A 24,821-nucleotide genomic window follows, 5' to 3' on the forward strand; every position below is an offset into this window, starting at 1 on the left:
CGTGTATGTCTACAACCTTTATGCAAAAGATCAGCCCACACACTCCAATTTACTTCCACTCTAAAGGGCAAGAACATTTGGTGGGATATGAACATCGGATTGGAGCTTATATCTAAGGGGACCACATATCGGTTGGTCAAAATTTTTGCTCTCCATAATGAATGTCCCTTGTATTTTAACCCTACAAACAATGGGATACAAGAAACGAAAGGGGAATATGGTATTATTAAGTCCCTAACTATTAGTCCGATGAGATTACATAACCATCCTATGGGATATTCGTCTAGTCACTAGTTCTATTTGTTTGACTAGAGTAATATTAAAACGATATATTATCTCATAAGATATGTAATACCACATTCTTATCTCCCTTGTTTTTTGGGATTTCATTTCCAAAGGATATATAAACCCATCCACAAATTTTTCAACCAAACGTAGGATGTCTGGTCAAATCTGATGCTCAAATATAGGCAAATAAACAGGCAGTCGGGTCTAAGATGCATTCCACTAGTATTTCGTATCATCAAAGGAGACTTAATCACTATGAAGCACTGACATCTTTAGAGGTCGGCATATTGCAGTGTTGGACACGGGGACACACGGAGACACGTGTCCGACATGCCACGTGGCGTGTCCAATAATTGAATTTAAATTTTTGAGAGGGACACAGGGGGACACCGATGGAGACACAGCGGGGTTCAAAGCGTAAATTTTTTATAATTTTGGGAGTTAAACTATAATTTTAAAAAAAAATTGGGGATCAATTGGGTTGCATTGAACTTACGGATGTCTTCTTTTGTTTGAATGGTATTGGAACAATGGATTTTTCGTTTTGTCCACATTTTGCCATTTAAACTTTAAAAAAATTTGAATAAATAAATAAATATACACGGGATGTGTCCCCCGCCGTGTCCATGTCCCCATTTTTTTAGAATTTCCATGTCCCCGTACCCGTGTCCATGTCCGTGCATCATAGCTTAATCATAATGGACATAAAGACAACTTGACATTTAAAGGGACATAAGATAGACAAACAATAGGAACGTACATACCTGTAAAAGAAGAAGCCAAAGTTCTTTGCAGCTGTAACCAAAGCAAACTCATCAGAAGATGCAGCTAGATATCTAATTCTTTCTCGGGACTCCTCACCATTGGTCACCACCGTATGACACATAGCAAGGCATCTGAAGAATTGCTATACACAAAACAAAACATTCAACAAAAAAGAACTTAATTGAACGCTCAAACAAAAATTTTAATCTGCTTGCTAAGACATGAGCATGTCCTGGGGATCAAGCAACATACCAAAGGCATTTTGAACAAATGCAACAGCCGTTAAAAAAGTTATTCAACTGGGTAGGGACAACAGACTGCATCTCATACAATACATCAACTATCACCACAGATGAGCTTCTATCAAAGCTACCAAATTTAGTTAAAAGTCAAATACAGGCAGATACCATGAATTATACTGAAAAACAAACAAACAAACAAACATTTGCATGACCTTAAATTTAGAATCATGGATTAGATTAGCCATGATATTTGCGATGTATCTTTTGTTTAAGAAATCAATACATTGATATTATTCACGACCACAAGTGTTGTAATTTGTTATTAAGTTCCCAATTTTGTCAATATCGTTACTCCGTGAAAACCAACATTTTGGAGACACTGATCCAATCTTCCTATCCATATTTTGTTCCTTGATTAGAAGAGCCATTCTTTCTCATCATGTATGCATGAAAGATAGAAACTCCAACTCAATTTTTTTAACTACCTTTCAACTTGAATAGCATTCATCATTGCTACAGAGCTAAACGGATTACAGCTTTAAAAGCTTCAGATATGCTTGTACAGGTCACTGAATATCAACCATTAACTCACAAATACTTGAAATACTAATTCAAGTATGATTACTGAATAACCACGTCTCATACCAAGAGGTACTTGACTAGTTAATACACAAGATCTGTTAGAGCTTGTCCCAAATTGGTTATAACCTCCAAAACTAGTATATGAGCTTGGGCGGCCTCTCCACTCATTGCCAATTGATTTTGAGTTAGATGCTTTAACATGGTATAAAGCTAGGATTTTGGACAAGACTCTATTGATTGATTGGCTCATTGTTTGTCCCATAAGTGCACCTTGTTTTGTTAGGATCCCAACGTTATGGATCCTTTGTTCGGTTCTCCATGTGCAGGTCAGGGATCTCCCATGCGGAAGAGAGTCCCATGTTAGTAAATAATATCCTCCAAAACTAGCATATGAGACTAGGCGGCCTCTCCACTCATTGCCAATTGCTTTTGAGTTAGATGCTATGCAGAACTGAAAAGCACACAGAAATTTAGTCCACATGTAACGACCCACCCCAAATGACCAACTACTATGTAGCCGAACCGATAGGAGCTAGTGGACATCACGTTATATACCACCCAATATTCCCACATCTAGCTGATGCGGGACTAGAGAAATGTCACAATCTCCCCAATCTAAGATCGCAAAGTCCTCATAGCGCCCGTGGTCCAACAACTTCCACCCACCAAGCGATGTGGGACAAGTACTTGCATAAGCATGTCAAGCTCCTCAAGCTCATCTCATGTGGGACCCAAGTCACCCAACCAAGCACACAAGTACCTCAAGCCCGCTCCTTGTGGGACCCGCCCCAAACTTTCAATTGGTGCAGGCTCCACGTGTAACTAGGGGCACTACAAGAAATTTAGAATCTCCCAACGGTTTTTTTCGCAACGGTTGAAAAAATCGTCGGTATAGATGGTGTATAGTAACGGTTTACAAAACGTTACTAGAAACAGGACTATAGCAATAGTTTTCACGTGACCGTTAGTAGATTACAACACTATAGCAACGGATTTCATAAACCGTTACTAAAAACTGGACTATAGCAACGGTTTCCAATAACTGTTACTATAAACTGGACTATAGCATCGGTTTTCATTAACCGTTAGTAGAATTTTTCTGGTATTGTTTATTTAACGTATTTTTTTAGCATTTTGTGGTAATTTTTGAAACTAATCATTCATTTTGAGATTAATCATTCATCTTAACAAGAATAAAAAAAGTATAAAATTGTGGACCGAAGTTGAAAAAAATATCATATAAGATGACACTAAAGACAACAAATGTTAGTTGTTTGATATTTTTTCGCCCTTATTGATTTTTTATGCTTTTAATTGCATTTTTATTTTATTATTTAGACTCATCTCATAGAAATGACTGACCAATCAAAAAAATTTATGTGAATCTAACTAAAATTTAGAAAAGGCAAAATTAATATTGAAAAAAAATTAGGAAAGCAGAGAGGTTTTAAAAGGTAATTATTGAACCTAGCATTAAATTCTATGTAATAATAATTTCATTTTTCGTACGAATATTGTACTCCTTATTATGTAAAAAAATAGACGCTTCCGATCGGAAAAAAAAATTGATATTAGTAAGTGTTTGTATAGTATAAACCGGATTTTAAAAAAAAGGATTAAAAAAATCCGGTTAGTATAGTATAAATATTAAAAGGTGTATGATTTTTCACAAGTTATGGGCTAGCACAGTTGGTTCGCACACGTGCGCGCACACACGAGGTCGGAGGTTCGATTCTCAGGAGGAGCAAGATTATTTCGCCCGCCACGTCAGTGCCACGTGGAGGCTTACGTCACACAGTGGTTGGTTTTTAAAAAAATGAAAATTGCCTTTAGCAACGGTTATAAGCGTTGCTAATGAAACCATTAGTAAAAAAAAATCTGTACCAACGCTCGTCAAAAACGTTGCTATACCTCTACAGCAACAGATATATTGCAACGGTTTGGCCGACAGTTCTCCAACCGTTGGTATAGCCTAAACGAGTCTCTACCAACGATTTTGGGTTTTTTGGCAAAGCTTTCGACCGTTGCTATAGAACGATTTTCTTGTTGTGGGGCGACACCAGCTCTATAGTTGTGGGGTCAGGTGAACCCATTAGGGTGCAAAATTTTACATTTTTCTGGGTATAATTTTTTTGCTTTTAAATACTCTGTTGATATGTCACCACTGGAAAATACCATTGAACCCAAATATTCATGAGAAAAGATAAAAAGGGACAAACCAAACCCAAAGCACACACTCTCTCTCTAGTGATGGCCATCTCGACCGAACTGTTTGTATCCGATCCACTACACCCCGAACAGATCGGGGATTTGGGGATTTTCTTAGGGATCAGGGCAGATACGGATTTTTTACATATGAATGACTCTGACTCGATGAAAATCAAGACATAAACATCTTTTCAAATTTATCTAGAATGAATGGGGACATCCTATTTATAGACCACCAGGTTACTATTCCTAATAGTCACCAAGGGAAAAGACACAATTGTTCAAAAAGGATACGTCCATCCACGGTGAACAAGTGTCACTGAAAAGACATGACACTAAATCAAGTCAATTCACATTCAAACCAAATTAAAATATTATATTCCAATAACATTTTTCCAACAAGAGATGGGTAGAGAATCAAGTGGAACACATCTCTCTATCTCTCCATCTTCTATACGTCTCTCTAGATCTCCATCTCCATCTTCTTTACATCTCTTCCAAGAGAGATAGAGAGAGAAAGGGAGGGAGTTGGAACAGACGTTACAGACGCAAAACGAAAATGGCTGAAGCAAAGATCGACTGAATACTGAAATAGAAAGCTGAAGCTTCATCCCCTGAATTTCGAACCTTCAATTCCACCTGTAAATCACTGAGACGAGCTTTCATTGAGCTTCATTGAGCTTCAGTTGTGGTTGAATCAGGTTTGTTTTCATCTCTTTCTCAAATCCCAATCGATTGATTAGTTTTTTATTTATACAGTCCCACTTTTTTTATGGAAGAGAATCTGAATCACATGGACTATTCTTATTGTTATACATCACTTTATTGAAAGTGGTCCCAATTGATTAAACTAGAATTAGGGTCCAGAATCGTTTTGGATTTCTATTTCACTATTGTGCTCTATATTAGTAAAGTATTATGGACTGTTGTATTGTTGTATGACTTCTATAATATAATTTAATTATATGGCTCTTATTTATTAGATTAATCTGTAAATGGGGAACTCGTCTACTATTGAGAGTTATTTCGGGAAGAAAAGATGATGCAGGGAAGCATATAAGAAATTGAAGAATGATGCGGCAAGGACAATCACAAATACGATAGTTTAGAGAAACTCTCTCTAGACTCTTTTTATTAATCAAAAATCAACAACCCCAGCCCTAAGGCTTACAACTTATTATATAGGTAGCAACCCTAACCCTAAAAAGCGAAAAAATACCAATTTCAGAAAAAACCGAAATTATTACAAATTCAAAAAATAGAGAAAAATTTAAGACTTCTCCAAAAAGAACAGACTGAAACGGAGTTTCCTACTAAAAGTTATAAGCAAAAATGATTATTTCCTAAAACGGCAAAATTGCCCTTTCGGAGGCCTAAACGGCCTCAAACGGCTAAAAACACATGGCCGGAAGGCGATGTGTCTTGACCGTGGGGCCATTTCGGATCAAACATAGGTGGACCCGACTCGTAATTCCATCGTTGCATAATTACAGTTTTGCCAATCTAGGCTTAGAATGCCTAAAGTGGTACTCCTCTTCCATGGCAACTGCATCAAAAGGAGTAAACCATTTGAGACTTTGAAGTCCAGTGCTTCATTGCCAACCTCTACTGTTGATATTCAAATTTCTCTCAATTCATTATTGCCGATTGACCGAAAGCTCAACAACAGAGGATATCTAAGGAGGAGGAATATGAATGACGTGGGTAAAACGAAGCACATACACCAATTTTTGCAAGGTTTTCCCTTGATTCTTTCCGGTTTTGGCGATTCGAGAGTATAGAAGATAGCTCTTTGGTTAAGGTAAACATTACCACTACTTGTACCTGCATCTTTGAACTTAATGATATGCCTAAAACCAATGGCCTGTAATCGTTAATAGCTCTGAATCTGAATGTTTGCTACTTAAGTCCGTAATTATAAGCCTTTGAACTGATATGTACATTGATGTTAATTATAGAATATCTATCTGCTCATTAAAATTCCAGCCACCAAAAGCAAAGGGCACAACTTTAACGTGCAAAGCACGTCGCCTTGCCCCTAGTTCTCTAATATAATAATGTAAACCATCTTAAATGCATGTGAACGTGTTATATTATAGTAATGTTCTAACTTCTGTCAATAAATTCATCTACCTTGCACATATCAGGATTAGGCTCATTCCTCCAGGCACCTAGCATAAGCCTAGCATCATCAAAATTGAAGCCCTTCTCATATACTGCATTTGATGATTTCCTAACCTGAGAGTTTTCAGAGACTGAAAAATAATCAACAAATCTACACATCAAGTCGTGCCAAATTCCACTTGATGTAATGCAAGTATTACATACCTCATCAATTTTTGTGCCACGCTGTTCTGCTACTTTCGTCTCTATCTCTGTGATACCAGTTCCATAGATCTCTCCTCCAATTGAGCACTTACAGAACTCCATCAAGTTTCTTGTTAAGGTTCCAGTTTTATCGGAAAAAATATATTCCACCTAGCCAACAATCAATATTCCTAAATCAACTTTCAGGAGCATGAAGGCAAATTGGAAAAGGAAAAAAATTCAACAATGACCTCAAGAGTTCTATCATTATATATAAATCACAAACGGAGTGAAGATTCGGGGATTCTTTTGGTGATCGGATTGCATTCGGGGATTGATTTGGAAAAAAATTGGGCATCATAGGCAATTTTATATATCCCGGCCCGTATATGCCCATTTAGTTTCTATTGTTAGTATCATTTATATATTTAAACTTTATACACCACATATGTGTATGTATATTAATATACACTCTACGGTATATCAACATATGTAATGCTTTAAAATCCAAAAACCGGAATGAACTGGAAAAGAGACTGGGTGGATGAGTCACTGATTCAACCGGAATTGAACTGTGACGTCATAAATATATATTTTCTAGAATTTATATGTTATTTTTCTAGAACGTAAAATATATATTGATATTTCTGGGTTTTGAAAGAAAAAGCGATGTGTTCTGAAAGTTTTTTCCCAAACAGACCAATCCCACATCGGAAATCATCCCACTTGCTCTATAAAGGGACAAAGAATGATAGAAATCATTCAATGTTGTAACAAATTTGGTGCCAGTGCCACTTGCCTTCATGCTTGAATCTGCTGGTTCGCATGAAACCCAACCGGTTCTTTCGGTTTAGTGGTTTTTGCAGTGGTTCAACTGGTTTTCTCCGGGCTCATTGCCCAAACGGTTATTAGGGGCTGACCGGACAGGAACTGAGGCCGGTTGATGGGTGTACTGGTTGGATCAGCCGGTCCAAATTAGGTTTTAAAACATTGTGTTTGTATTATTAATGCTTGTATCTATTTGGCAAATTTACCTTCCCCTGAACCTATTAAATAAGTTTTTTAAAATTATAGAAAAGTATATATTACTTATATATTACTTATGGAAAAAGAAGCTATTTATTACAGAGCAATGCTACGGTGACCACATTTGGTTACCACATTTTGAGTACCATATGACATGTCACCATCGAATTGGTAGAATGTGCTCCACTACATGACATATGGTAATGACCCGCTCATGCCTTGTACAATATTGTCTGCTTTGGACGCAAAAGCTCCATGGACTTTCCAGTAGGTCACCCATCCCAAGACTACTCCAGGGTGAGCACGCTTAACTGTGATGTTTCAATGAGCTTTGGCGCCCTCACAGCTTTAAAAGGCCTTGTGCAAAGTAGGGTCATAATCTATTAATTATAGCTCACAACTTACACTTTACCAAGCGATGTGGGACTCATGACTAGGGTCACTACAACTTTTCCTGAGTCTTTTCCCTCCCATCAAGCCCTAGGGTCATCACGGTCTCAACCCAAGTCGTTTCCCTGGCTACGAGGCGTCACACATATAGAGCACATTCTACCAATACATTGGTCACACATCAAATGGTGTACTCAAAATGTGGTCACCAAAGTATTACATAGTGTTTATTACACAAGAGATGGGAAAGTGCATTTTTTTTAAGAATTGCTAGTCGCCTTCCGTCAGTAATTTTTGAACAATCTTTATAGAAGTCCCAGAGAATCGTATTTGCTTGTGGAACAACGATAGGGGAAGATAGTTTGTTTTTGTTTAAGTTTGGATCCTTGTCCCCCGTTTGGATCGGGGAAGTTCTCCTATGGGGGGATGGAAATCGGAAATAGGGTCGGGGATCCAGGCTCGAGATAGTGATATCCACCCACACTCCACCCCATTGCCATCCCTAGGCGTTGGCCCAAAGCACATAACAGAAATTGCAATTTACTACGAATGATGGAAGGGAGAAAAAGGGTACCAATTGTGATGAACTACTTGGATCGTCAATAATGTATTATTTACCTGTCCAAGTTCCTCATTCAGATTGGACGTCTGCACCATTGCAGGGGTATTGGTTTCAAAATGGTACATGTGCAGATCATTTTTAATCAAATGAGCTTGTATAAATTTGATCACCTGAAAAAGGAAAAAGGCAAACCCTTGAACCAATAAATGCGCAATTTTTTTATCATCAGCAACAAGTAAAAACGCACAGTTTAGGAAAACAAATGTGGAAAGTGCAGTACTCACCACAAGAGAAGCATAAAGAGAAATGGGAATGATCGGTGAATACAGAGTACTTAGAGTGAACATATTTAAAAGAACCTGCAGAAGAAATAAAAACATCAAAAAGAAAGTAAAAAAAGAAAAGAAAGAGGAACTCATTCCAAAGGGTTTCTCTTATGGCATACCACATATTTGTTGCGGAGGTTCATATCAGCTGGTAACCCTGGACCGCGAAGACCCAAGAAATAATATTTTGAACTTAAAAATAATTTGCTGTAGAAGTCATGAAGCATAAAATACGTCGTCAAGAGGGTATTTGAAAAAGAAATGTGAAAGCTCCAGCAGTTACATAATTATGTAGAACAGACTATCTAATTGCTGCACCTTCCAATTGCCCCAATAAGACACATGCAAAAGATAACACCAAAAAGAATGATTATAAATCTGTCGAGTTTCCTCTCCAGGGTACTTCGTTTGGAAGGAGCATTACTGGAATTCATCATGACCTGCAATACAATCAAATTCCCAATTTATTTCGCTATTTGAGAAACTAAACAATGCCATTTGAGAAACATAGGTAGCAAGTGTTAGAGCTTGTCCCATATCAGTTATTTATCACCTCCAAAGTCCAAACTAGTATATGAGCCTGGTGCCCTCTCCACTCATAGTCGATTGGTTTTTATGTTATCAGTGCTAGACTTTGAGAGACTTTTTAGCAAGCCACTCTTGATTCATTTCCCTTTTGTTTTGGCCGCAAGTGCACTTTGTTCATTGTGATCCCTAGTTATGAATCCTCAGCTTATCTCTCCAAGTGTTAGGTGGGGGTTGCACGTGCTAGAGAGTTTCCCATGTCGGTTTGGAGTTACATGCTTTAACAGGAAGAAATAAAAACGAAGGACGAAAGAGCAAGTAAATAGCTTCAGAAAACCTATAACACAGATTACAGAGATATCAAGGAAGTAACTCCACCACTAGGATTAAAGAAAACTGTGGTAAGAATCAGGATCCATGCCTGACGACAGCAGATGGCAGTAGTTTTCTCAAATACCTTTCTTAGTGTTACAGAAATGTGGTTGAAAGAGATTCATTGATCTAACCATGGATTTTTGTGCACACCAGAGCTCAATATACAACACCCAAAATCATAAGAAATGGGAACTGCAAATCGAACTACTTTGATATTAAAGAACACCTTTGTTTCATGCCCCGCAAAAATAACAGCTCCAGTTATGTATTTGGTGTTCCTGAGACGGCATCCCTGAAACCACGTAGATCCATATTTGCTGAGTAGATGTCATAGAAGTTTGAAGGATTATGTGTGAACAGCATAGGCGAAGAAATCATGCAGAAATAGCAGACCTATAATTGGTCAACCAAAAGAGGAATATATTTCTAGCAACTCCTCATAGATCAACAACCCAAGCAGGCAAGTGAATTCTGTACGCTTCTACAACTAAGCATAACAGAGTGCACTCAGCCTTGAACTTCAAATAGAAATGAACCTTTAGTACACAGAGAGATACCATGCCTGCGGTAGGAGTTGATTTGGACTGAGAGTTAATGCTGAAATGAAACTTTAGTACAGAGTGAGCCACCATACCCGCAGTAGAAGTTGATGTGAACTGAGAGGTAAAGTTCGTCCTCCTTCAATTATCAGATTCCCATTGAATGTGTAGATTGAATTATTTGGGTGTTCACAGTTTACTTCACCTACAATTGACAGATACATATTGTAAGATCCAAAAAAGAGAAAAGAGTGGGGATTTGGTGTACCGAAAATTAAAAGATGGCTTTGCAAGTATCAGAATCGGCACTAAATCTAAGGTTTTTCACTTCTAACCAAATATTTGGAGTTGGCTACTCTTTACCTGGTCAACTATTCTGGTCTTTCTAGGAACCAGGACCATACCATCAGTTATACAAATCCAGAGTATCCTCACTATTTCAACGAATAAAATTTTTAAGACCAGAAAAAAAAAAAAACTCCCTTAAAACAAACTAGTTTGCAAAAATACAATAAAAAACTCAAGTAGCACCCATTAGTGGGAGTCTGAGACTTTGATTCAAAGAACAATGCGGTAGTCCTGAGATGTAAACCCACAACCTGGAGGTTAGAATGCTGAGTCTTTGACCATTGAACCGTTAGTCACTCCTCAAAAAGCCATGTATAAGAAAAACTAATTTAAATTCTAACAAATGTGCAAAAACAGGAAGAACAACAGGGATCTGTTAACAGAAAATCTGAAAAGCAAAAGGTTATGCAGTCAGGCTGGAGGAAGAAGGGAGTATAGGGGCCTTAAGGCTTGTCCATTCTTCCATAATTGTTTTCTGACATTAAACACAGTACACAGTGGTCCCAAAAAACATTAGGTCAACAGAAGGGAAAAACCTTTGAATTCAGAGGCATTCTCGGCAGTCACATATTCGCAATTCTCCTCCAGTGCTTTTCTGATCTTTAAATTTGTTTCACCATCAAGATTTGTTGTCTGAAACCAAGAAGTAAGCCAAGGATATGGAGGACCAAAGAGACAGAGAGTATGAAAGCATCCATAAGTTATCGTTGATGTTTGATTCTTTTCTAATCAATCGCACAAGGTTTCTAAAAATGAGACATGGTGTGGCAATGAATAGGAACCTCAATGTAACAGAAACCATCTGTGTCTGTACTAGCAAGGAAAAGCAGGTCTGCCGGAAAAGATTCATCTTGCTTAACCTGCAAGGCAGCAACAGTTAAGTCAATAGTAGAACAATTCTTGTACTAGCACCATACGTATGGAACATAAAGCCAAATTGTGGACTCCAACAACAATTGAAAGCTGGACCCCGCAAAGGTGTATATCCTTTACGCATTTGCTACACAAATCAAACCACTACTACAAGTTTAAATTTGCCTTGGTTCTGTCCTTTCTATGCCAGAATCCCACATAAGTCTTATCAAAGAGAAGAACAAGAACGAACTAAAAATTACAAACTGGAACAGTTTCATTCAAGTTTTCCTAGACCACCAAAGAAGCATCCATGCATCTATGACCATTATAATCAATACTAAGTGGTCCGAGATGAACTTGATCTATACATCTTGACAGGCAATCCACACATGAACAAATATATACCCAGTATAGGGTGGCTAGATCATGACAAACAATCCCCTGTTCTAATGGTTATACAATAATGATAGTTATCTTCAAAGGCCCAAAGCTTGTAACAAGATGATAAGATTACACGCAGCCCTAACTTTTTAGACTTCATCGCAGGATAAACGAAAAATTACGCACGAAAAAAGCAAGGCAGGCATCACAAAACTAAACATCCAGTACCGCCCTATACACATCCCTAGGACAATACCATCTGTTGGCGAAAAAATACCAAACTGGGCTGCCTCATGTCGTTAAAGTCTGTTCCGAATTATCTAGGCTATCCTCCCCTTTCAGGATCTCACCCTGTTTGTCCTTCTTTCGACCTGTATTTGAGTACTTGAGAGGGTGCAAGAGTCCATGGAAAACCAAGACCATTCCCATGCACAATGCCAGGAATGGTCCCTACCAAGAACTGCCCAGTTGATATTCACGCACATTGTTTCCATCTCACTGTGTCAGAGCTTGCCAGAGGAGGTGCTGGTTCGAGAGACCTTCCAGAAGAGGAGGTAGTGTTAGATTTGGACTCTTTGAATGGGGATAAAGCTCTTGGGCCAAAGGGCATGACTTTGGCTTTCGTCCAACAATATTGGTAGACTGTGAAACCCAAAGTCATGGTGATGATGCACTTTTTCGGGATCATGGAGAATTTGAGAGGAGCTTGAATGCTTCTTTTATCCCACTAGCTCCAAAGGAAGGGAGCAAAAAAATATTTGGATATTTCAAGGCTATTAGTCTACTTGGGTGTGCTTAGATATTATTTAGATAACAATGATGTAAGGATTTAACCCTAGAACCAATTTCCTTAACAAAATCAGTTCCATTCTGAACAGAAAAATAAGTTTTGGTCTCATGATTGTTAAAAAGGCATTTTCCAAATGCCATAAAAAAATTTCAACATTTTCGTTCTCTTATAGATTTCAAATGCCACTCAAGTTAATCCAGTTTATTAGTGCCCAACTCCGAACAAGCCCAAAACAATCTCAAAGTACTTATTGTTAAAAAGGCATTTTCCAAATGCCATAAAAAAAAAATTTCAACATTTTCGTTCTCTTATAGATTTCAAATGCCACTCAAGCTAATCCAGTTTATTAGTGCTCAACTCCGAACAAGCCCAAAACAATCTCAAAGTACTTATGTTCCATTTTTTCCTTCCATTATCAGTACTGGTCAGTGATCACAGAAATAATACAGATCAAGGAGATGCACAAAAAATCAGCAAACAATCATCATAGACATCAGTAGACAATATTGGTAGGCAGGTAGAGGACCCTTAATCTACCAAGATGACATTCATGGGCCTTAAAGGCCTATTCCAAGATACAAACAATCTGATCGCATAGCGAATGGCTGAAAAAGAAGAAACATGAAAATATCAACAGAAGAACTATTTCATACCTTGACAATGTCTCCAACACGCAGTTCCTTCCAGGGAACACTTACCCACTCCCCATCTTGCAGCAGATCTACAGAGTAATTATTTGTTGCCGTGTCATTTTGAAAACGCTTCTGTTTCACAACATGCGGCAAAGAAAAGTAAAAATCAAGCAGAATAAGGAACTGTCAATATATAAGTATTTTACTGCAGATAAATTACAAATAAAGAAATATAAGTATCAGTTAAGCAAGAAATATGGCAAAGAAATCTTGGGGAGGCGAATGAGCTAGTAATTCTCACCCATTCCTCCCACGCCTCTGTGACGAGGGGTATACAAAGCATGAAACTGAGTGGAAGCACGGCTGATTTTGGAGATGCAGGACTAGTTGCAGGACTGCATCAAACAGAACTTTTAGGTGCAGGTGCAAAACAAAGTCAAAAAGTAGTCCATCAAATCTCTTAAGATCATAGCCACTCTACCCGGTTGTCAACAAAAGTGTAGGAAACACTATATAAAAGCAGGGAGCCATAAATCCATAGTTGCTTTCAAAGTTAAAGTGCATGAAAAAGCACAAAAGAGGAACAACACTTGGAAGTATAATATGCATAGCATGTGTTCAAGAAAAAATAGGAAACCCATTGCGGAAAGACTGTTAAGCAAGAAGAAATCACTACTCAAGGTGTAAATCATACATACATAAAGGCACACAGGAAATGCATTGCAGCGATATACAAGCATAGACCACCTCATAACAATAGAAGACCTCTAAGTTACAGCATAGCCCCACTTGGAAAAGCAAAACAGGAGAGTGTAGTCATTATTAACTAGGCACGTCGTATGTGATCATCATCCTAGCACCTCTACTCAATGCTAAAATAACTGAATGAATGAATAAACAGCCGGTTCCTTGTTTGCTCAGCGTACCTTATGAGTGTGCTGGATATAATAATGGTCACGAGAAAATAAAGATTAGCCACCTTCCTGAACTGTCAGTTTAAACAGGAAAATATTTGTATCAGCAACAAAGGAATTTTATTAAAGAAAGTGCTGAGGGGCACAACCCAAGTAGATAAGAAGAAAGAAGGCCGCACAAATGCAAGAAAGCAACCCAAAACCCGTGAAATTCCCCAAAACTGGGATCAAGAAACCTTGGTGGATCTTCTGACCCAGTTGACTATTCCCTCATCTTGAATTTCAGAAAGGGCAAAAGCAGAAGAAAAAGGAAAAGCACCCTCCCGTTATTTCCAAAAAGAACTTTTTCCTTCCCTTGAATTTCCATACACAGACCCTAACTTCCTTGCACCTAAACAAATTTCGATTCTCACCCATTTCTCTTCCGACTGATTTTGTCAACTTTTTTCTTGAAGAGAAGAGAAGAATCCATCAAACAAACTATGCTTCAAACAAAAAGGGGAAGGACCAATATAAGGGCACTCCCGGGAAGGGAATAAGTAGTTATTTTTCAAGAATGTAATTTTAAATTCAAAAATTAGGTGTTTAGGTAAATAATTTTTCTATCAATATAGATTTCATTGAGATCTTTTATACGGTGGAAAAAAATTGAAAAATTATTTTTCATATTATTTTTGAGTTTGAAAATATGAAATAAGTATTTATTTTTAAGAAAGTGTTATGGAACAGGGCACATTTCTTGTGAGATTAGGTGAGAAAGAGGAAGGGTGAGAAATGGAGTGGGGAAAGCCCACTTTGATCCGTGGTTATCACTATGTGCGGATATTCCATCATGGTTTAAAGGTGAGCACATAATTGAGTTTTTCGCCGAAATGGCCATTAATTTTAAACAAATTAGAGGAATATCCGTCTTCTGAAATGTTTTGTAAAAATAGGCCATCATGCCTTATCAAAACGCGTTATAGCAGTTATGCCAACTCCTACGTGGCAAAGAAGTCCACGTCAGATTATAACGCATATTCTAAATGCGTTTTGAGGTTTATCATAGCTCATCTTATAAAGGCGTTATAGGTTTAAAATCCAAACATAATCGATCCTCTCCTTTTCTCCTCCTATCTGCCCTTTCCTTTTCTCTCTCCACGTCGATCACAATCTCCAAACCTGCGCGATCTCCTCCAAAAACTAAACGGTGCATGCCTAATCGCCACCCTCCGACGTGCTCTCGTCATCTTCGTCCTCATCGTCAATGTCACTCATAGTAAGTCTTTCTCTCTCTCCATCTTCCTTGTCTCTTCTCATTCCGAAATGCATTTATGTGTGTGTATGTGTGTGTGTATATATGTAAATCTTGTAAGAAAAACGACACAAACTTCATGCACGGTTATCGTTATATATGTATTTACGGTTTTGTAATTGAGATTATGGTAGGTAGGGTTTTTGAAATTGAGATTAGGCTTTATGGGTGTAAACCGTTGATAACACATTGAATTTGATACAAGATAGATTACATGCAGGGGCGAAGCTAGATTTTAGACAAGTGGGGTCGAAAACTTGAACTATGTATGATTCACTTTTTCTAGTTGCTATTTGAACGGAACAATCAAATTAACAAGTTAATCAAAAAGTAGATATATATTAATAACAAGAACAATGAAACGCTATTCACGTTTTGGGGATTTTTGTGGGTGGAAATTATATTTTGACTCATTTTTTTCCTAAGTACAAAACCCTTATATATGGGTTGGGGCAAAAATGAATTTTAAAGGGGTGTCAAATGAGTAAAAATTGGGTGAAAATTATACCAATCTCTAAAAAAATTTGGGAGGCAGCGGGGTCGGCTGCCCCCCCTTGACTCTTAATCCCTCCGCCCCTGATTCCATGTGCACATGACTTTTGATGGATTAACACACTAAACGGTTGAAATTGAGCATTACGTAAGATGATATGTTAATGAGTTGATAATTTAACTCTATTTGCTTTAGGTACTCAAGGTAAAATATGGTTCTTCAGGAGAGGCCCACTGACTGGAGTTTGTTAACTTTTCAGCAAAACCATCGCTCTTATTCTATATTATGGGCAAATAATGTAAGTACAAATTTTAAGTATTTGTCAACACTTTTAATATGATTCAGATTACAAAATGTAAAAGTAACTTGACTTATTTTTGCAGGGAGAGCCTCCAATTGATTCGAAAACTCTTAAAGTATGACAAAGTGAAGCTAGATTGAAGAAGTTGGACCCCCCGGCACCACCAGTTTTAAAATTAATTAGGCAGGCTAGTTTTGGTGGTGTTTTAGATCTACCATTTATCTCTCTTGACCCTGGACTGATGACAGCTTTAGTAGAGCGTTGGCGGCCAAAGACCCATTAGTTCCACTTGTGCACGGGCGAATGGACTATGACTTTGCAGGACATGGAGGTTTTGCTCAGGCTACCTGTTGATGGTGATACTGTCATCTGGAAAAGCACTAAAGAATGGGTCCATTGTGTCAGCGGTTGTTGGGGATTGCGACGGTACCTGATGTGGATAGAAAAGGTGGTAAGGTAACGATGACGTGGTTACAGGAACATTTTAAAGGGCATTTAGCTGCAGGGTATATGGAGGAAGATGTTCAGTAACAGGCCCAGGGTTATATTCTCCAATTGATAGGTGGAGTGTTGATGTCTGACCACTCAGGGTTCAAAGTCCACCTAGCTTACTTAACCCTCCTTGAAGATTTGACAATTATGCGGAGTTAGGACAACGCTTGCCTCTTAGATCTTTACCACTATCTATGCCACGGTTGTCAGAGTGGTAAGCAAAATGCGGGTAGGGCATTCATTCTCCTACAGTTATGGGCTTGGGAGCGGTTTCCTTTTGTTGCTCTGGACATTTGGGTACACGTGAGCGTCCGCAGGTTCTCCTCTTGATGCACGGTACGGTTTCATTAATTGTAATTTGTATTTACCAATTTTAGATTAACCTGTTGCATGTTTTAATTTCTTATATGTAATACTTATGTTCAGTTGGAATGATCATTTTCATTCACCGGATTTGGCAACCCATATTGTTGGATATTGTAAAAATTATTTTGACTTTCAAAGGCCAGATGAGGTATGTGTTTCATAAAAATTATTATTTGAATACAAAATCAACTAATCTTTGCACAATAATATTGATTTGGTCATACTATTTGTGTTTCATTCGTGTAGGTGGTTTGGAGATCGTACAGCGATGAGTTGATTGCTAGTCTTCCTACAAATTGTCGTGCTGGAAGGGCAATTTGGATGGCAAAGGTCCCATTGTTGAATTTTTCAATGGTGCAAATGCACATGCCAGATAGGGTGATGCGGTAGTTTGGGAGTTGACAGACAATCCCCGCTCATTGTAATTATAAGCAGCCACAGTATGGAAAGGACTGGAAGGCTGGGCAAAAGGATTACCGTCAGGACCACCGTGCTGAGTTGGAGATGTGGAATAATAGGTTGGATCATATGTACCTGCTGGAGAGGTGGACCCTCATGAGTATGTGTACCCTGTCGATGATCCTTATGTTACTTGGTACGAGAGGATTACGATACAATATATTAGCCGACTAGGTGGAGGCGCGAACAAGGCGGTATGATATTTGGTTGTTTATTTGTTGTCATTTATCGTAATTCAATTGTGTTGTTATGATTTGTATGATGTTATTATTAAATAAGCAGATGAGATTATTTGAGAGGCTAAGGAAAGTGTAGAAAATGGAGGATATTGACTTGGATGAGCTTCGGTCTATTGGGGAGGAAGGAGTTGGAGCGATGGAGTATTTAGAGAAGTGGTTAAGCAAGAGGCCCCTAATGGCGCCTAACTAGCCTCAAGCAGAAGGCGTGAATGTGGTGGAACAGGTTGACCCGTTACACAAGTCTGTGATTAAGGTGGAAAATGTTGCAGCACAGGAGCCGGTGGACCCATTCATACACAATGATGTCATACCGGATACAGTGGACGCTGGGACTAGTTCTGCGCCGCAAGATGCAGATGGGAGTTCTGTGTCTTCCTCCTTTACGACACATTTAGGGAGTGTGCCAAGCTACCCATTCACGCCTATGTTTCAAAGTACTTCTCTGCTGTCGATTCACACTGAAATGCCTTTCGACTCTCAAGATTGGTTTGATTCCCCTTTAAAAAACGTAGGAGTTCTGGACACAACTTTTCTTGGCAGGCCAGTGTTAAAGAGGAAGTAGACATTGGACGGGGATGATGGTGGCAGTTCAAATGCACCCGTGGAGGTGACTCAGTTGGGAGATGACTTAGTGGGTATGGGCGGTCACCTCTCGGTGGAGGAAGATGCAGAGGTCGATGTTCAGGGCGAGCAAGGCAATGAGATGGGGTTGTGACACAGGCGCATGTCGTGGAGCAGGAAGTTGAAGAGGAGCAAGATGATACCCCACCATTTGTGCCACATAAGAGTAAGCGTCAATTACATCCAACGGCTTATGGTACAGGAAGTCACAAACTGTTGCATTATGTTAAGCGTAGGAAGGATATGTAGTGAGTGCGTACTCTTTGTTGTGATGGGTTGCACTCCTACGTTGTAGTTCATTTTGTAGAAATCATACATTTAGTTGGATTTTGGTATTATGTATGATGCGTAATTTTTATGTGCAGTTCTTTTGTTTATGTTGGATGGCATTTATTTGTTTAATAGGATGAACGTACTCTTGAATCCCTAAGTTATGTTTAATTTGTAGTGAAGGTACCGAAACGGGCAAACGACGTAGCACGCGGCTTGGCTCGTTAGGTCTGCCTAGTCCCCACAGACCTAACAACCCATACTGCACGTCAATCCGACATTGTTTGCCCGTTTCGTGCCTTGAATCGGCTACTTATTAGGGTATCAACGTACCGAAATGGGTAAACGACGTTGGATCAACGCGCGGCTGGGCTCGTTAGGGCCGCCTAGTCCCCACGAACCTAATAAGCCAAGCAGCGCATCGATCCGACGTCGTTTGCCCATTTTGTGCCCTTGAATTGGCTACTTATAAGGGTTTCAACGCACCGAAAAGGGCAAACGACGTCGGATTGACGCGCGGCTTGGCTCGTTAGGCGTGCGTCGATCTAACGTTGTTTGCCCCTTTTGGTTTAAAAGGATTGAAAATTGTTAACAGCCTTCGAAGACACGTATCGGACACGGCATGTCCACATACTACAGTAACTTCCTAACGCGCCTTTTGAAGATGCGCTAGGGATAATTGGGGATGGTTCCTCACTTGCGTCAGACACTTTATAACCAAACGACAAGGCTTGTGTCTCATTTCAGATAGGCACTCCAGCCTCATGTCATGGCTAGAGGATGATTCAGCATATGATTGGATGCCCCCGCATGCTTACCATCGTTACTGTCTCTGTCACTTGCGATCAAACTATCATCGTCGATTTGGGAAATTAGTGGGAAAAGAAGTCGAAGTCTGCTCAATGGAATGTCAAAAGAAAAAGTTCAAGGCCAAACTAACCCGATTGAAAAGGTTCGCCAACAAACTTATCTATCAAGAACTTCAGCAGCTCAACAAAACACAATGGACGTTTGCATACGATGGAGGTAGGTGTTACGGCAGCGAAACTACTAATTGCTCTGAGAGCTTCAATGGGGTCGTAAAAGAAGCCCAACACCTCCCGATCATGGCAACTGTTATGTTTACTTTCTACAAGTGTGTAGAGTACTTTGACGATAGGCTGGTGAAGTCACTGGATACAAAAAACCAAAGGGAATGATTTCAACTTATATGCAAAGAAAAAGTACGATCATTGGAGGAAAAACGCAATGGGACACAATGTCATTGTGTTCAACCGGGCCGCGGGCTTGTACGATGTACATAACGCCAATCAATCGAACAAGCCCATACAAAGAAAATAACAAGCACACAGTTGACTTGACTAACAAGACGTGCGCTTGCAACAAGATTCAGTTGTGGGAAATACCCTGTTCGCACGTTATTGCAGTTTGCAACAAAATGCATATTGACCCTCATGATTACTTCGGCCATGTATGGATCTCTCCCATTCAAGCCACTGCCTGACCAAGCCTACCGGCCATCGTACAATAGGCCAAAAATTCTTTCAGACAAAGAACGTCTCCGAGGTCGAGGCCGCTCGAAAGTGAATCGAATCCGAAATGAGATGGATGATTTGATTGAGTACCAACCACTACAAACATGCTCAAAGTGTGGTCAACAAGGTCACAACAAGAGAAGTTGTGGAAAATGAAAACCATCGTCATCTTAATCACATAATTCAAATTACATGTCATGTGAAATGATGTTTTTATATGAAAAGTTTCTACCCAAGAAGTATTTTATGTACTATTATCAATGTACTCGTGACGTCTTTCATATCAAATCTATTACTATCCAATCTTTTCCAAGTTAATAGTAATTCTAATTTTTTTAACACGAATCGCGAGAATTTTTAATATCTTTGTGTCCAGTTTTTTAATATCTTTAGACATATGATATTAAAAATTCTCACGCTTTGTATAAAAAAAATTAAGATTGCTTACATAACGCATTTCCAGAACGCGCTATTAGGGTTAGACTTATAACGTATTTTGAAAATGCGCGGTTAGAGTTATAAATATAACACATTTTCATAATGGGTTTTTAATTTTTAACCTACGTGGCAACCAAGTGCCACTTACTATGACCACATGGCGCCTAACCACTATAACATGTTTTTAAAAGGCGCGATGGCCTATTTTTACAAAACGTTTCAGAAAATGGGTATTCCTCCAATTTGATTAAAAATTATGTACATTTCGGCCAAAAACTCTTTTCATAACTTACCTGTGGTTTGTAAAAGGGGGTCGAGTGCTTACGCCGTTAACGGAAACGACGAAATGTCTAATAGGCCCTTGTATATATATAAATGTACACACGATTTTGCCTTTCAAAACAATTGAACACACGAAAAAAAAAAAAAAAGGGAGTGGGGGGCGCATGTCTAGCTGGCCATGGAATATAGTGGCCTGGGATTACCCCCAGATTGAAGCTTCAAATGGGGTAGAAGAAATTGAAAAAGAAGAAGAAATCGAAGAAGAAGATGGGCCTCCACCTCGTTGGCAACCGATTCTGGTGAGTCCGGCGTGGTAAATTGAGGATTTGTGGTGCTGCTAAAGGTTCACCGGAGACTATGGAGTTCGCCGGAAAAAATGGTAGAAACATGTGGTGGTGTCAGTGGCTCAAGGTTTTTGGAGTTTAAAGGCCACGCACAGAGATAGAAGAGAGCACGGTTGAAGTATGGATGGAGGGGATTGCTGGTTTCAATGGAGGAGGAGGGCGGTGGTGTGGAAGAAATGAGGAAGAGAAATGGGGAAGAGAGAGTGGGTTTTCGAGGGCAAAATTGTTCTAAATCTATATATTTCAATGCCTCACGCACTTGTAGCGCGCGTGTTTAAAACTTGTGGAGTTAAAATGGACGGAAAATGGTCTATCTGCTCATTTTTAGAAACCACAGCTAGGTTATGTACTCACTTTTAACCATGAAGGGGGTATCCGCACACGGCGATAACCACAGGGGGTCAAAGTGGACTTTGCAGGGAGTGACAAGGAATGGGAGCTATTCTCACCAAATGCCTTTTTCACTAAAACTAAAACACTGCTTGGCCCCCTTAATGCACTCTAGTGGACGAGATTGGTCAAATGTGCCATCATTTGGAATACGCTCAAGAAGAGACATAACTTGCTTCACATATATTTTTTGTCTCTTGCCTGAGCCCTCAAGACTCATTCCAAGTCGACCACCCGACCAGGGATAGAAAGCGGTTGAGTTGTTGGTAGCATAGGGCCCACACACCTCTCAAACCACTCGAGATCTCTCTCAGTTGATCACATGCCCAGGAGTTTCTCTATCTATATCACCACTCATTACATCAAAATCATTTTTCAAAACTTAAAACCAAATAAAGTAAAGAAACTATAATTTTTGTACTTTTCCCTCTATTTTTCACCAAAATATTCAATTTAGAGTGGGATTATTTCACAAGAAACCAAGGGCTACCTAGCAGATAGTTCAATCCGCTCAAACCACCCAAACCGACCAATCCGCAATTGAACCGATCCAACTGAACACATTCACAAATGGTTTACAGATGAATGAAACGACAATCCGCAATGAGCAGATCGGTTCCGAACCGAACCGAACCGCCCAAACCGTAGTTTACTAGTATATAATCCGCCCAAATCGACCAATCCGCAACCGAACTGATCCATCCAAACATACTTACAGACGATTGGCGGATGGAAAAACAGCAATCCACCACGAGCGGATCGGATTGGGAACCGAAGCGATCCGCACGAAACCAGTCTGCGAGCAGCCCTAGTCAAACCATAATCATTTTCTTTCTTTTCTCATAAAATCCCATCATCCAAAAGTGTTGTAAGAGCATCTCCAATTCTTACCCATTTTATTACCCAAATCTAAAATTTGAGTAAAAATCTTAAAAACTCATCTCCAATGTTATACCTATTTGTCTACTCATTTTGAGTTTTACCATTTCCTCACCCAAATTTGGGGACACTACTCTTACCCATTTTTTTCAAACCATCTTTTTACTCTTATTAATTACAAGTGTGCCATTCAGTAATAGATTTTGGTAAAAATATAGGTTTAGCATTGAAGATGCCTTACACAAATCAAGCTTTTGAGCCAAATCTCTACCCAAATTTGGGTGAAGAAAAGGGTAAGGGCTAGTGATGCTCTACGGCCCTAGTTCTGCATGTTACTTTCAGAAACGAGTCAACCGACGAGGCAGGTTGACGGGTGAGTTTACCTGGGGCTTGTTGTTTGGCCTAATAAGCCAAATGGCTTATTTTTTTGTCCCTATTCAAATTTTTTTTGCATTTGTTAGTTTTTTTTGTCAATTTTTTGAGGATTATTGCTTCGTCATGACGAGATGAATTTAAAAAGTAAAAAATTACGATTGAAACCCAAATTTCTTTGATAAACACAAAGATAAGCTAATAATTTTTTACTTTTTAAATTCCTCTCGGCATGGCAAATTATTAATTCACAAAAAACCAACAAATGCGAAAAAAATTGAATAAGAAAAAAAAACCATTTGACTTATTAGGCCAAGTCATCTCAAGTAATAACGCGTCAATGTGTACAATAATTTTCGCAACATTCTGATGTGGCATTGCATGATTAATAATTGTTGTTTTAGTAGTCTTTATGATTGTAGAATAATTTTTGGGAAATGATAATGTCAAAACTGATTTTATTAATGGCAAAACCGTTGTGCATAAGAGTCTTGTACTTTGCATATGGTACAAATTTTTTTATACACAACAATTTTGGTATTAACAAAAACAGTTTCGGATATGAGTTATATTTTCAAAGTGAGGATTTTATCTTTGTCGTATTCAATGATAATCTTAGATTATTGGCTCAATTCATAAGGAAAAAGAAATATATTTTTGATAACTCAGGAGTCCGGACCAGTTTACACGCACCTCGATTAATCATGGAAGACCAATCTCACCGCCTACTAAACAGGTCATAATTAAAGCCAGAGTAAAGATCTATTTGGATTGGCCCAATGAGTTGATAGAACCTAAGAAAGGTTTTGAACATAAGGCATTATGAGAGAGCAAACCGCTTAATTTCAAGTCCTGACTAATAGGCCACCCTGCGGGGTTAGTGCAAGGTTTCGAACATGAGGTCTTATAAGAGAGCAAATCCTTAAATTCCAAGTTTTGACCACTAGGCCAAGTGGCCAACCCTCGGGTTATTGCAATTACCGAATTAATCCAGACAGTGTAATAAAATTACTTCATACGTTGAATTAATAGGCATTTGATTCTTGGTTAATAAATTCCAATTTATGCTCAAGATTAGAGGCATCCAAACATAGCATTAGGGCATTCCACCTAGTGCTTGGTTGGAAAAGGCTACGAGTATTAAGGAGATTTGAAAATTACATGTCACATTACTTAAATATTTAATTTGCCAGTATTTTTAAAAATGTACGTAAAAATCTATAATAATTAAATAGCCTTAAATTTATTTAACTGTGACTGAAAAAAATTAATCACAATTTGTATACCATCGCCGCCCTCCACTATTTTGCCCCACGACTACCACCATCGCTACCACAACCCCACCATTCTGCCACCATAGCCACCAGTACTACCACCACTACGCTCTCGCGATCCTCCACTACTACTATAGCTAGAACCACAATCACCCTCCACCACCCACCACTACAATCACAATTTCATCTCACCTCGCCATATGGTCATCAGACTCGTTACTAAAACCATCTTGAAATATCATGGTCAAATTTTGGTTCGTCTAATTTAAAGGTGGATTGGGTCAACTTTTCCATCCCAAAAATCAACCAAAATTGCACTCAATAAAAAAGTGAACAATTATTTTTACGTAAAAAAAAAAAAGTCAATAGATAGTAGTCCAAAATCCAAATGTTGATATATGAGTAATTTAACCAATTAATTAAGAGATGTGATTTTGGCACTCCACTTTTAGCCAGTTGCACTCTGCTTTGTGTTTTGTAATCTCACATAATCAAAACCCAAAGTGGAGTGCCAATGGCTAAAACTGGAGCACCAAAATCAATTTCCTTAATTAATCTACACTTCTACAACTGGGAGGCAGAGCTTACCTGTTCAAACAAGAACTTCGGTAGAAAAGTAAGAAGATTGTACTTCATAGTTGTAATAGAATTTCGCTGCAATAATTGACAAAAATACCACCACAAATCCAGTAAGTACTCCTACATGGTTAATGATAA

The 24,821-nt window shown here is 38.8% G+C and overlaps 1 pseudogene; it reads right to left on the bottom strand.

Moving 5' to 3' along the window:
- Positions 1 to 24,821, bottom strand: part of LOC131301424 (phospholipid-transporting ATPase 3-like) — a 42,322-nt pseudogene that overhangs the window by 13,631 nt on the left and 3,870 nt on the right.

The sequence above is a fragment of the Rhododendron vialii genome, chromosome 9a (assembly GCF_030253575.1).
Source record: "Rhododendron vialii isolate Sample 1 chromosome 9a, ASM3025357v1".
NCBI classification, from domain to species: domain Eukaryota; kingdom Viridiplantae; phylum Streptophyta; class Magnoliopsida; order Ericales; family Ericaceae; genus Rhododendron; species Rhododendron vialii.